Source organism: Culex quinquefasciatus, chromosome 2, assembly GCF_015732765.1.
Source record: "Culex quinquefasciatus strain JHB chromosome 2, VPISU_Cqui_1.0_pri_paternal, whole genome shotgun sequence".
NCBI classification, from domain to species: Eukaryota; Metazoa; Arthropoda; class Insecta; order Diptera; family Culicidae; genus Culex; species Culex quinquefasciatus.
The window spans coordinates 121,744,857-121,758,352 of record NC_051862.1 but is presented as its reverse complement, the minus strand read 5'-3'; the positions used below and the strand labels follow the sequence as shown (position 1 = coordinate 121,758,352).

The 13,496-nt window shown below is 37.6% G+C and overlaps 1 long non-coding RNA gene across 1 annotated transcript; it reads left to right on the top strand.

Annotated features, from left to right (window-relative positions):
• Positions 1–746: 746 nt before the first annotated feature.
• On the top strand, positions 747–1,459 carry LOC119768081. Its single transcript, XR_005277897.1, has 3 exons — positions 747–901; positions 964–1,028; positions 1,085–1,459. It is a non-coding gene; the product is annotated as an uncharacterized LOC119768081 (long non-coding RNA).
• The last annotated feature ends 12,037 nt before the right edge of the window (positions 1,460–13,496 follow it).

Sequence of the window (13,496 nt, the reverse complement as noted above, 5' to 3'; positions counted from 1 at the left end):
AGCAGAGCGTTCTGATTTTTTCGGGAAGTTACTTCTGGAGTAGGACGTCTTTGCAATTCACTAGTTGTTGTGGAAGTAGGAGTTTTGCTTCTCTGGAATTCTGATCAAATTTCAGGTGATAGCGTTTTTATTGTGATTGTTATTCTTCGGAAGTTTTATGTATGAATGAGTTTACCAACGAAATAAAGTCCAAGATTTGTAGTTCCACATTTTTTTTCCTCAAATATTTTTGTAGTCTCAGCAATAATTTCAAGTTCTTTAATTTTCACCATTTCTGTCATAGCCACAGTAGTTTCAATAGTTTGCCCTACGAAAATTTGGTTGTTTTACAACCAAATTTTCGTAAATTTAGTAGGGGATGATGTAACATGGTCACTCTATTCGTTTATTTGTTTTTCATTCAGCTATAATAAATTAATATAAACAAGTCCAACTGAATCAAGGGTTTGTGTCGAAGCTAGCACATGGCAAGCTTTAGTAGAACAGTGCTACACCTCACTTCCTCACACCCCCGCCAATCCGTCCGATAAGCCAAACAGTCCTGGAGAAAGCACAACTTGCACCTCCACGTATGGGAAGACTTGCTGGGTTAAACCTGCTGAGAGGAACTTGCACGATCAAGCCCTCTCGGAAAGCCTGGAATGAATTAGAACAGGAAAGCCAGATGACAAATATGTAAGAGGGAACGAGATGCCTTCAGTAATATTGCCAAAATCTGTTCGGGTAAATTCGTTATTCGAAACTACGAAATTTCTCACGAAATTACGTACTTCCGTTCAACCTTTCCCTAATGACGCTTTCTGAGGAAAGTTACAATTTCTACTCGTCCACTTGGTCCTGAGTCGCGGAAGAGGCAGCAGCGCCGATCCAGTAGTCAAGCCCCCCGGTGTGTTTAGTGACGGTAACTCGAGTGAAACGAGTGATCTGTAGATTTGTGTAGTTAATCTTTGTTCTTTCCTGTAGTGTCCAACCTTAGCTTAGCTAGTAGTTTGTGCGGTCCGATTCTGTGTGCGAAGAGGAATTAAAAGGTAAAGTACCTAGTGTGTGTGTTGATGTGTGATGTGTGTTAATCGTCGCCAAACAGCCGACGACGGCGTTCTGTTCTAGAGTCGGAACCAACCGCCTCCTACCAGCTCGTGCTCGCCACACCGCCACCAAAAGCCTTAGCCGCCCTGCTGACCCCGCGGTCTCAGCGATCGAGCCCCGGAAGGCCCACTGGGATCCGGAAGGGAGACCACACGCTACACGTGGCTCCAGGGAGAGCCATCCATTGCGCCAGCCGTTCCTGTCCAGCCGCTGGTCCAGATTCGCCGCAGAAGTTCACCAGACCGTAGACGTCGGTCCTCGTGGTCACGCGCCGTCCAGGTTCCAGAAGGAGGCGACCCGTCCACCAGGCCGGCCAGCCGGCCAAGCCCGATTTCAACCAGGCCGCCCTTAAGATCGCGCGCCTTTCATCTGCTCCGAAGAATATCGCACCGCGCGGTGCACTAGCGACGCGTAAGCCAATCAACGAAACCGGTCCGTGAGTACTCACCTATAACGTAAAAACCGCATGCGTACGCACTCGTAGACGTCGTCCGAGTTGCCAAAAACACACACAAACATTTTCTAAGGCTCGTTGCCCTTTCCCGAGCCTAGTTCCGTTGGTCACCGTTACACCTGTGACCTCCGGGCTAACGTAACTAAGCCCCAGAACAAATCCGCACACAGATAGTTAGTAGAGAGAGAGAGAACCAAGAAGAGAAGAGGAAATGAACACGTAGGACACTACAAACATGTAACTTAAACCTAGGTTAAAAATGTACAATTAAAAACCACATTTAGCATGCAATATATCTCGTTTTTCACCTCCCCCAAGACGTTGTTAGCGTAGTTATTTTGGTGAACGAAATGTCTCTCTCACCAGATTAGTTGCACGGGTCTAGAGGTCCCTCGCTTCGCATTCGACGTCTCCACGTTTTTGTTACTGTTGTTTTACTCCAAGTGCAAGGCTGCTTGGGAATCTCAGCCTGGGGTCTTTCCCGTCGCAGCGATTGGTGCGGGGTAGAAATTATCCTGTGAGGATCCAGAGCGAACAGGTGACTGGTTGTTCGGACGGACAACGGGTGGCCCCGTTCAGTTTTGGATATTTTTGGAGTCATCGCACGCGAAGCGGAGTACCTCTTACCTATTTTGAGTCCCTTGAACGTTCCCCCATTCATTTCAGGTTTTTACAAAACGACCCGCCCTGCGGCTGGGTCTAGTCGGGCATAAACCAGGCAAGTCGGTCCTCTACGGAGGTGGCGCATAAACCGTTTGCTAATTAACAAACCCGTGGGACGGTTATCGGACGGATTCCTTCGTGGCTACGATTTGCGTACCACACACTTTGTTCGTGGTTCCCAATTTCATAAACGGGTGTTCACGATTTTGAGAACCCTTTTTTATTCGTGCTGCTCATCTGTTTTTACTTTCTATGTTTTTATTCTCAAAATAAGAAGTGACAAAGAACACTAAAGAATAAGGATGATTTAAATCTTTAAAAAAAATAAATAATTTTTATATTCAACAAAAAAAAGTTGTTTCAAACCTTGTACAGGCTGATTATACAAAACATTTTTCTTCGTGTATGAAAAATTTCAGTTTTATTTTTCAAAATATTAAAATGGCAAAACAATCATTTTTAAAATGCATCTAGAACAACATTATCTTCTTTGAATAAATAGATTAAAAGATCTATCCAAATCCAAAACCATGAAAATGTTTGTTTCAATTTAAAGCAATTTTCAATGAAAAAATCTGCTTCTACTTATCTACTAATAAAATTTAATTGTCGAAGTTTTCAAAAATGATAATAATATACAAACTTGAAACTAAAGGGAAACAATGCATTGATTTATTTATGTTTTATCCAGGACGTTTCATTTATAAGATACTTTTAAAATATTTCCGAAAACATGAAAGAAAAATCCAAGAAATATCCACAAGATTTTTTAAACTCATGATGTTTATTTTTAAATCCAAAAATCGTTGGAGGCTCGAAAATGACAAAAACTAAAACGCACCGATTTTACGGGTCAAGTTCCATTTAAACTTTGAAGGCGGAGCGCCAGGTCCGGTCTCAACCAATCGGGCTCATATTTGGTATTCTGACTCAGTACATCTAATGATTACAAAAAAGTGTGATTTTTTACATTCTTATGATTAAATTTCGAAAGGTGAACACGTTTTAGCCGTTTTTAAAAGAATTTGTTATGGAACATTTTACAGAAACCATCTTTTCATGAGCTTATTTATGGCAAAATGTTCGGCATGAGTTTATGAACAAAACGTAGTACAATGTTACTTTAAAACTTTAAATTGTTTGCATGTTTCATCACAAAATGTGCAAATTACTTTTTTTACATACTGTGCATAGTTTTTTTTTTCCTATGCTGCAACTCTGTAGAAAAGTGATTCGCTCTGATCATTTTCTTTTAATTTTAAGGGTACATATTACTCGGTTGTTTCTTCTTCTTTCTTAATTGATTGTAAAATAAGTTAAACCGATTTGTAGAAAATATTTAAAGGAATTAATTGAAAAGCCTATCAACATGACAATTTGATTGTGGTTTGGTTGAGCGTTTTGGCAGAATGCATTACTGTGAATACAAAGAGACGAGTTGTTCCTTTTAATTCCGCTATATATTTTTAATATCTTGACAGATACGTATTTCGTCTACTACTTGCAGACTTCATCAGTGTTCTGTTCTCGACTCGAGAACAGAACACTGATGAAGTCTGCAAATACGTATCTGTCAAGATATTAAAAATATATAGCGGAATTAAAAGGAACAACTCGTCTCTTTGTATTCACATGACAATTTGTTTATTCAATACTTATTAGAAAAGGTTGCCAGATATATTTTGTAGTTTTTTCCGCAGAAAAGTTTAAACTTTCTATTCTGTTCCATTTGGTTATGCAATTTTTCTGTTTCAATTTATTAAGTGAATCTTTAATTTGACTGTTTCGTAGTACTGAGTGTAAATTGATTTAAACAGATACAAGAGCTGGAATGAAATGAAACGAAGAAAAAAACGAGAAGCTGTCGCATATAAATAGCCATAAATATAAAAATTCATAACGAGCTTCGTCATAAAACAGCGAAAGCTCACATAAAAAGACGAAACCGCCAAATGGTGCCCTGCCTTTTCGGATTGCTTCTCCGCTGGACGACGACGAATGTGTGCTACCATCGAAGGTTGTCCGTCCTGGCCTGGTGCAGCAGAAGCAGAGCAGAATCTGTTCCCCCGAACAAAGGGCCAACAATCGGAGCGAGGGGGGGGGGGGGGGCGAAGAAAAAATATGTTCAACAACATAAAACATAACAAACAACCGACGACACTTTGTGTGTGTTGCAAAACCCCCAGAAGAATCAGAACAGAAGCATCAGGTGGGTCCGCTCAGCCAGAGAGGAAAGAGTGGAAGGGCATATCTCAGCGGTACGATCGGTGCCAGCCAAACAACATCGATTACAAATGTTTTGGACCCATCCATCCATCCATCCATCCATCGAGGACGTCGGCGACGGTTGTCCAACGTTCGTCCGGCCAAACTATTATTCTGGCGCAACCGATTGACCACGAGGCGATACTGCGCGCCATCGATTTCATTGCATTGCGTAGATTGGGATTGTTCTGAACGGGGGCCATCCGAGGGTTGTAGTTGGGAACACGTTGTTTATTGGTCCATTCGCTCGAATCGATAAAACTTCATTGAGGGCTTATAAAAATATTTATTTTTGAATCATTAAAACCTCAATGATACACAGCTAAAAAATAAAATCATGCAAACAAACTAAAAGTGGTTGAAAGCGGGATTCGAACTGACGACCTTTGACTTGTGAGTCCAACTGCCTATCAATGACTTTAAATAGACAGGACCCAGGGGAACGATACCTTCACTTCGACTGAGCTAACCGGGACCAACATTTACTTCCCCGTCCGACGGAAGGCGTGATCAGACAAATTTCGTCTCGAAAAATTTGCGTTTCCAAACGAGTCCTGGGGTTCTCCAGGAACGACTTCATACAGTCATCCCACATATTCGGAACACCCACAAATTCGGAACACTTTTATGATAATTTGTCAATAGCATGCCAAAAGTAGGTTTTTTGTCGACCCTACTATTTTTAGAACCTTCATTTGGACATTATCTTGCTATTTAACTAGTAAAAGTAATACTTTTTAAACAAAAAACTTCATTCCGAGACTATTTTTTCCAGAGCAGCAAAACACTGCCTCCAAATGGCCTGTTTCATAATTGTGGGATGTTATTGTGCCTCCCACAATTGTGGAACACCCGAATTCAGCTGATATTTTCACAAAAAATGTTATCAAACCATGTATAAAACATCACTAAGCTTGAGTTTCATTGGTTTAAGTTTGTGAAGTCATTATTTGATAATAAATATGTACTCCTGGAGAGATACAAAGTTTGTTTACATTCGTAAGAAAAAAGTGTTCCGAATTTGTGGATTTCAAGGGTCAAAGTAATTCTTCAAAAACTTCATATAAAGGTTAAAATTTGCAGATGTTCGATACAGCATTCGAAAGCTCGCAAGAAAAGCTTTCAAATGAAGGTAAAAGCGAATCATTAAGTTCAATAATCGATTTGCTATGATTTTTTGAACATTGGCCGATCTGGAAACCGTTCCGAATATGTGGGATGACTGTATGATTAGTTCTAAAAAATGAAGATGAGCCTAGCAAGAGCCGAGCAGCATAGTGCAGCAGTTTTGTAGCACAGTGTTTACACTCAAACGCTCGGGTAGTCATTTGACCCCTATTTTTTTTCTTAGAAATCCCATAACTTTTGATATAATTGACCAATTTGGATGCTTTCGGTTGCAAAAGATCCAGATTTGTCTATATTTTGAACTGCCAGATGGGGGACAAATGTGGTCCATTTTTACCGGAGATATTCCGGATTCTGTTAGGGTACCTCGGCCCTCCTATATGGGTATTTGGCCAATATAATAAAAACTTTTCAACAGAAAAATTTCGGAAATGATGCAAAACTACAAGGCATCATCCTGCAAAAATAATTGACATGGTTAAGTCCTACGGGGCAGCGGAGCCGGTTCCAGTTGGGCAACAATTGACATCAGCTCAGTGAACCGTTTCCGGATAGAACCTGTTCCGGTGCCCGAAGGTCTTCAGAATGTCATGTATCTATGCAGGATGATGTTTTAGGATGATTCCTTGAAGTTTTGCATCATTTCCGATTTTATTCTGTTGAAAAGTTTTTATTATATTGGCCAAATATCCATTTAGGAGGGCCGAGGTACCCCAACAGAATCCGGAATACTTAGGAAATTGATGAATTTACATAAATTTATGTATGTTTACTTTTTTTTATCAACTGCGAACACGATACAACCAAGATACAACCCTGTCTCAATCTAGCCCCTGCACATATGAACAATTTTTCTTCCCAAAAAGCAATAATTTTCCAAGGAAACCCTCACTCGACAGAATGCATTCTGCCAGGAGGATTTGGACGTTGATTGAAGAACGCGACTGGCGAATCAAAGTGAAGACACTTTTGTTTTTTTTTTCGCTTCGTTCTCCTGCCTGTTCTACCCCATATCAAAGCATCTCGGATGGGTCCGTTTCACTTTGTTGTATCATTATAACCAAGGATCTCTGAAAAGTGACGAAAAAGGAAGTAAACTTTTGCGGCTGTGGCTGGATGCTGGCAGGAACTCTGATTGAATATCTGAGGAGCAGGGCGCGTAAAAGTAAAAGCAAATAACATAATAAACCGCCAGAACAGTGGTGCATCTGAGGTTCAGCGAATCCTTTTTCCAAACAATTTTGTATCGCTGGATCGTCTTCAGGAAGGAAAACGGCGAAACGCGGATAAAATTAATGGTTTCATTCTTCTCGTTCCTGAACGTGGTCAAATGAGCTGGAATTTAGAATTTATTAGTGGCAACCGCATTGTTCCTCGTGAGGTGGAAGCAAGGAGATGAATCACATGGCCACTTGGAGAGGAGTACGTGGAACGACGAGACACCATTCCATCATTAGTGGCGCTGTTTTTACCTCGCGGATTGCCCTTTTTGGAGGCGCTTTTTTCGGAGGATGGTTCGGCCCTGGTGTGGTTTAAATTGGAGCCATTTATAAAAGTTGTGATTATTTTATTTGCAAATTACATTTTTTGTTTGCACAAACATTAGTGATTTTGCAATGTTTCTGTGTTTCAGTAGTTTAGTATAATGTTTTAGAACTACACAAAATAGTAAAATAAAATTTGGATGCGGACATACCTACACAATGGAATAGAATCATGCTGAGCTTGGTAGAGATGTGTTTAAAGTACCTTAAAAATTAAAACTACCTCACATTAATTATGAATAGTTTTAAAAGATAAGTTACTTATGAAACGGGAAACGCGGTTTCCTTCAATACATGCTTTTAAAATATTATTCTTGAGACAAGTCTTACCGTTTGAAAAATATTTGAAAAATAAATTTAAATCCTTTCAATGTTACCCTAGTTTACGGTACCCTTCTAAATCTACAAAAACTAAGATGCACTAGCATCGAGTAGTTAAAGAAAGCAAAATTAAGTGGAAATATGATTTTCCAGAATGTGGTGCAGTTCTGAAGGTGTGTTGTCAATTGGGGCAAATCGGGATCACAGTCTGAATAGGGACAGCAGTACTTATAACCTTAAAATTTGAAAAAAAAAACAATGAAAAGCAATTCTCTCAGATTTTGGTCATTCGATTTTTTTTTGTATTTTTCAATCCGGCTGAATCTTTTTTGGGGCATACCGAACAAAGAAGCAATTTTTCATCATTAGTTTGTCCATATAAATTTGGCATACAAATTTGGCAATTATCCATACAAAAATGATATATGAAAATTCAAAAATCTGTATCTTTTGAAGGAAATTTTTGATCTATTTCGTGTTTTCAGCAAAGTTGTAGGTATGGATAAGGACTACACTGAAAAAAATGGTGCACAGTAAAACATTTTTTGGTGATTTTTAATTTAACTTTTTGTCTCTAAAACATGATTTGCAAAAAACACTATTTTTATTTTTTTATTTTGATATGGCCATAACTTGAAAGCGATGCACTAGATTTAACATCGAAAATTGAAGTTGGAAAATTTTTGCGACCAATATTTCGATTTTTTGAAAAAAACTAACTTAATCCACCTATGTGGTTGGAGCCTTCCTCACCTATTACTAACAATGGCTGATATGATGGAATTGTGCAAAAATTTCATCTATTTTTTAGATCCAGAATAAAAAAGTACATAAATATCACATAAATGGCCATACCTCGAGACAGGGTTACTAGATCTTCAATGTTTTGAAATCGTTGGAAAGGTCTTTTGATAACCTAATCAACGATGGGTCGGATGGTGAATCCGGACATAGTTTACATACATTTAAGTGAGATCCGGATATATGTGAAAACACATTTTTATACAAAACTTTTGAACTACTTATCGAAACTTCAGTCTGTATAAAACTCGATCTATGGGACCCTAAACCAAGTCGAATGCAACAGGGTCGGGTCAAATCGGTTCAGCCAGTGCCGAGAAACATGAGCTAGTTTGTTGGTCACATACATACATACACACACACATACACACACACATACACACACACATACACACAGACATTTGTTCAGTTTTCGATTCTGAGTCGATATGTATACATGAAAGTGGGTCTACGACGTTTTTTACCAAAGTTCATTTTTAGAGCAGGATTATAGCCTTTCCTCAGTGAGGAAGGCAAAAAACAGTATTGTGAGGAAGTCTCATGTTTTTTCATTAAATGTTATAACCAATTATCGTTTTTGAGCAAGCAAAATAAACTTATCCAAAATATATGCCTTCCCGTTTGTAATCATAGTAGCCAATGTTTTATGCTGAAAACGCTTATATACCAAGAATTTTGAAAATTCGTCGCTTTTTGTTCACTAAAATGCAAATATCTTGGCTTTGCGTGGACATAAATTAAATGTTAAAAAAAGCTTTTGATCTCCGTAAAATTTCCTATTAGCTGCATGCATTAGTTTTGACTGCAAAATTTTTTGGTTCGTTTTGGGGAGCGATTTTTGAATTTTTTTTGGCTAAAAAATACAAATTTTTCTCCCTAAAACGCCCTGCCATGCCCAAACACAAGCTTTTATGGGCTATGTATGTATAGGATTTGTTCAGGGGACATTAAACTATAACTTGAAGCCCAAGGCGACCAAATTTGAATGACTTTAGTATGATTGTCAAGCGCATTTCTGAAAAATACTCAAAAAATGCACTTTTTTCATTCAAGCTCCGCGCGGGGGTCGCTTAAGTGGATTGCTTTGGTTTTTTGTTCACACAGTGTGATCAATTTATTTAAACACAATTTTTTTTGTTATTCGTCAATATTCTAACTCATTTTTAATTCTAATATTTGAACTACTGTTAATTAATTCGTTTGACAAATTTCTGTTTCAAAGTTGCTGCAGCTGTTTTTCAAAAACCTTGAATTGTGTCTGGTTTATATTTGCAAAGATAATTCAAATGTTCGCAAACCAAATTTTGCAGCATCACGCTGGTGCGACGTGCAATTCAACGTTCAACTGGATAGATTATCTTAAAATCTAAACCATTTGCCGATCTCTTTCTTCGCACAATGTTGCTTCGCCTGGTTTAAACCAACCAACCAGCCAACCAACAAAAGCAACAAATCCCTCTAAATAGTACAAATACGACACACCTGTTTGTACGCGGCAGTTTCGAATGTTTGTTTTAAATATCGGAGGCCCCCCAGATAAAGCCAAGTGCAAAAATCTACCCAGGCCAGGTGTGCTCTGCTCTGCTGCAAGAGTCTTCTTGCAAGTTCCGACGCACCGGCGGTGAATGATTTCCAGTGCACACCGAACTACCTAGCATCGGCCGACGTAGTGCAGTTGTCCTCCGACCGTTGGTTTAAGTGTCCCCGCGCCCAGGTGTGCTGCTTTATCTAAGTCCAGGTACATGTACTAGCGATCGGCTTTGCTCTACCGAAGTAATACAGCTGAATTTCTCCTGCCAAAGAAACACCATCAGTTGACGGGTTGGTTCCGAAAGAAAAGGAACGACGACGACGACGACGATCTGACTCACTTTCCGGAATTTGCTTGGCCAGCTCGTTAGCACCTGTGACGTCAGTTGTTTGGGTTGGCAATTTGAGGGCAGACGCGACGAATCACAAAACATCTGCGCCTGCATCTCTCGAACGTTATCGGGGGACCAAATCGAAGCGAATCTCGTCCACTTGGCAGATATCTGGCTGACCACGGGCGCTAATTAGGATGTTTTTCGGCCCGAACGAACGAACTATTGCCGTTTGCAGAGCGTGGTGTTGTCCGTGTGACGTCACGTATTAGCGCCATCGAGTTTGATTAAGGAACGACCGACGACGGCGGGTTTGCATAGTGGGATAGCGAACAATCTTGAAAGTGTTGTATGATTGGTACAGTCTAAAGATTTGAGAGATCCAAGCTCTCTCATATCACTTGTTTTAGCTTGAAAGGAAGTTTCTCAGTTTCATAATTGTGTTTGCTTCATGTTCAGTATTTTGATTTATTTATTTGGGATGCTTCCAAAAATATAATAATAATGTTTGGAGTAGCTTTTGATACCTCTGGAAATGAATTGAAAATATAGTTTGTACAGAATCTGCAAATACCTCAATATTTTTACATATTCTGAATGTTTGTGAAATTTGCCATAAGATTCAACTTTAGCGTTCTGTTCTACTAGCTCACATGTATGGTTGTCCAAATTTGAAGCTCACGAGCTTCCGGATCAAATGGGAAAAAAAATTATTTGAAAATAATTTATTACAATATCACAATCCAGACAAGTCAAAGACACATCTATCAGCTAAAGTATTTTTGTTCAATTTCACTGTTTTTCACAATATTTTTGTCGATCAAAGCATGGATAAAGAAGAATGATAAATTCACTCTACAGACGGCTAAAAGGGCCATTTACATTCCATTTACAAATGAGTCCGCGGGCTACAAAAAAATCACCTCGCAGGCCAAGATTGGCCCGCGGGCCATACTATGATCACCCATAATATAGACCTTTATTGCAAAACAATTGTCACATAATTGCTTAATTGCACAAAAAATGTTGAACAATTCTCTGAGATTTCAGTCATTTGATTTTTTTTTGTATTTTTTAATCCGGCTGAAACTTTTTGGTTGCCTTCGGTATGCCCAAAGAAGCCATTTTGCATCATTAGTTCGTAATTTTCCATATAAATTTGGCAGGTTTCCATACAAAAATGATTAAGATAATTAAAAAATCTGTATCTTTTGAAGGAATTTCTTGATCGATTTGGTGTCTTCGGCAAAATTGTTGGTATGGATATGGACTACACTAAAAAAATGATACACGATAAAAAAAAAAGATTTTTAATTTCACTTTTTGTCACTAAAACATGATTTGCAAAAAAAACTCTTTTTTTATTTTTTTTTATTTTCGTCGTACTGCTAACTTGTTGTACGCACATTTTGGGCCAAATTGAGTTAAGGACCTGTTGATCTTCTCAGACCCCCAAAATTCGATTTAAATCCTTAGATATTCAACGAAATCCAAAAAAACTCAGTGCATCTTTGTCACCTTCCATATGAAAGAAGTTTCAATCTTGTCGTGCTATCTTGTCACTCCCTGAAAATTGATGTAAGTGCGACAACTGGCCAAAGGGATTTCAGGACAGAACGCGTTTGACGCACGTACAAGTTAGACTACCGTAAACATTTGTAATTATAACTCGGGACTCCAGCAACCAACTTCAACCAAACTTCAGGACAATACACATAATGGTCAGCCAAACAAAACGTGTTTGTTGCATGCTTTCGTTTTTGTTTATTCAAGGTAAAACATTAAAACGCTTTTTTCTCGGAACGTCGAAATGGCGGGTGCGACAAGATAGCACGACGACGTCGAAATGCCAACTTTTCAGAAATTTCCAGGATGGGCAAAAAATATTTGACCGAGTTATGATTTTTTGAACCAATACTGATTTTTTCAAAAAATTATTTTGCTTTTTTGAACTTTGTTGATACGACCCTTAGTTGCTGAGATATTGCAAAGGTTTAAAAACAGGAAAATTTATGTTTTCTAAGTCTCACCCAAACAACTCATCATTTTCTAATATCGATATCTCAGCAATTAATGGTCCGATTTACAATGTTGAAACATGAATCATTTGTGAAATTTTTCGATCTTTTCGAAAACAATATTTTCAAAAATTTAAAATCAAGACTAACAGTTCAAACGGGCGTAATAATGAATGTCAATACATACATTTTTACTGTTTCTAAACCTTTGCATGGAAATATCTAAGTAACTAAGGGTCGTATCAACAAAGTTTAAGCAAAATATAGAGAATTTTCTCAGCTATTCAAAAATATTTTTTAAAAGTGGGCAAAAATGGGCACTAATTAAAAAAAAAAGAATAACTGCGACTATTTTCAAAAAAGTTACCTAATAATGGCTATAACTTGCAAACGCACTATGGGGTATTTCCATAGAAACGAGCGGCCAAAAATATGTTTTTACTTTTTTGTGACTTTTTTTGTGATGTTTGTACTTATTATAATGAAAACAAATGAAAATTGATATTTTTTTAAAAAAAGCTAAATTTGCGATTTTTTCATATATTTGAGCCCACATGCATTAAAGTGGTGAATTTTTATATTATTGCTTTGTCTGTTTGATGCACGGAATTGTGGCTTATGCTTTGTTATAGTTTCTGGTTGACTTTCTATCCCCTCCCCTTTCTCTTGAGTTTAAATCCACTTCTCTAAAAACTAAATTTTGAATAATAATCCATCTTTTTTGTATTTTTCGATTTTTTTTCGCCTGTCAAAGCATGTTTTGCTAAATTTTAATGAAAAGTTGAATCAATTACCTTTCTGAATATATATAATGATGCAGAAAAAAACATAAACAGCTGCACATTACAACTATGAGAAATTTAATATTTTTTGTCAAGTTTTTTCTTTCCATTTTTAACTTTGAAGGTCTGCCATGCAATGAATTTAGAACTTAAAACCTTCAAACTCCGATTTTTTTAGTAAGAATGTTTATTTTTCAAAAAAAATACAAAAAAAAATACCAAAAAAATAATCAGAGTGTGTCGGTTTTTTTGATTTATGGCCGCCTGATACCCCATAGTGAATGGTGCATTTTATCAAAATTTCACTAAAGTACTTTTTGATTGAAAATTAGCTTTTACATCAAATAATGAAGTTGAAAAATTTTTGCGACCAATATTTTCATTTTTTAAAAAAATCAGTATTGATTCAAAAAATTATAACTCGGTCAAAAATGTTTAGCCAATTCTGGAAATTTCTGAAAAGTTGGCATTTGATGTTCTCTAAAATATATTAGAAAATGAAAAAAAAAATTAAAATAGCGTTTTTTTGCAAATCAAGTTTTAATGACAAAGAGTGAAATTAAAAATCACCA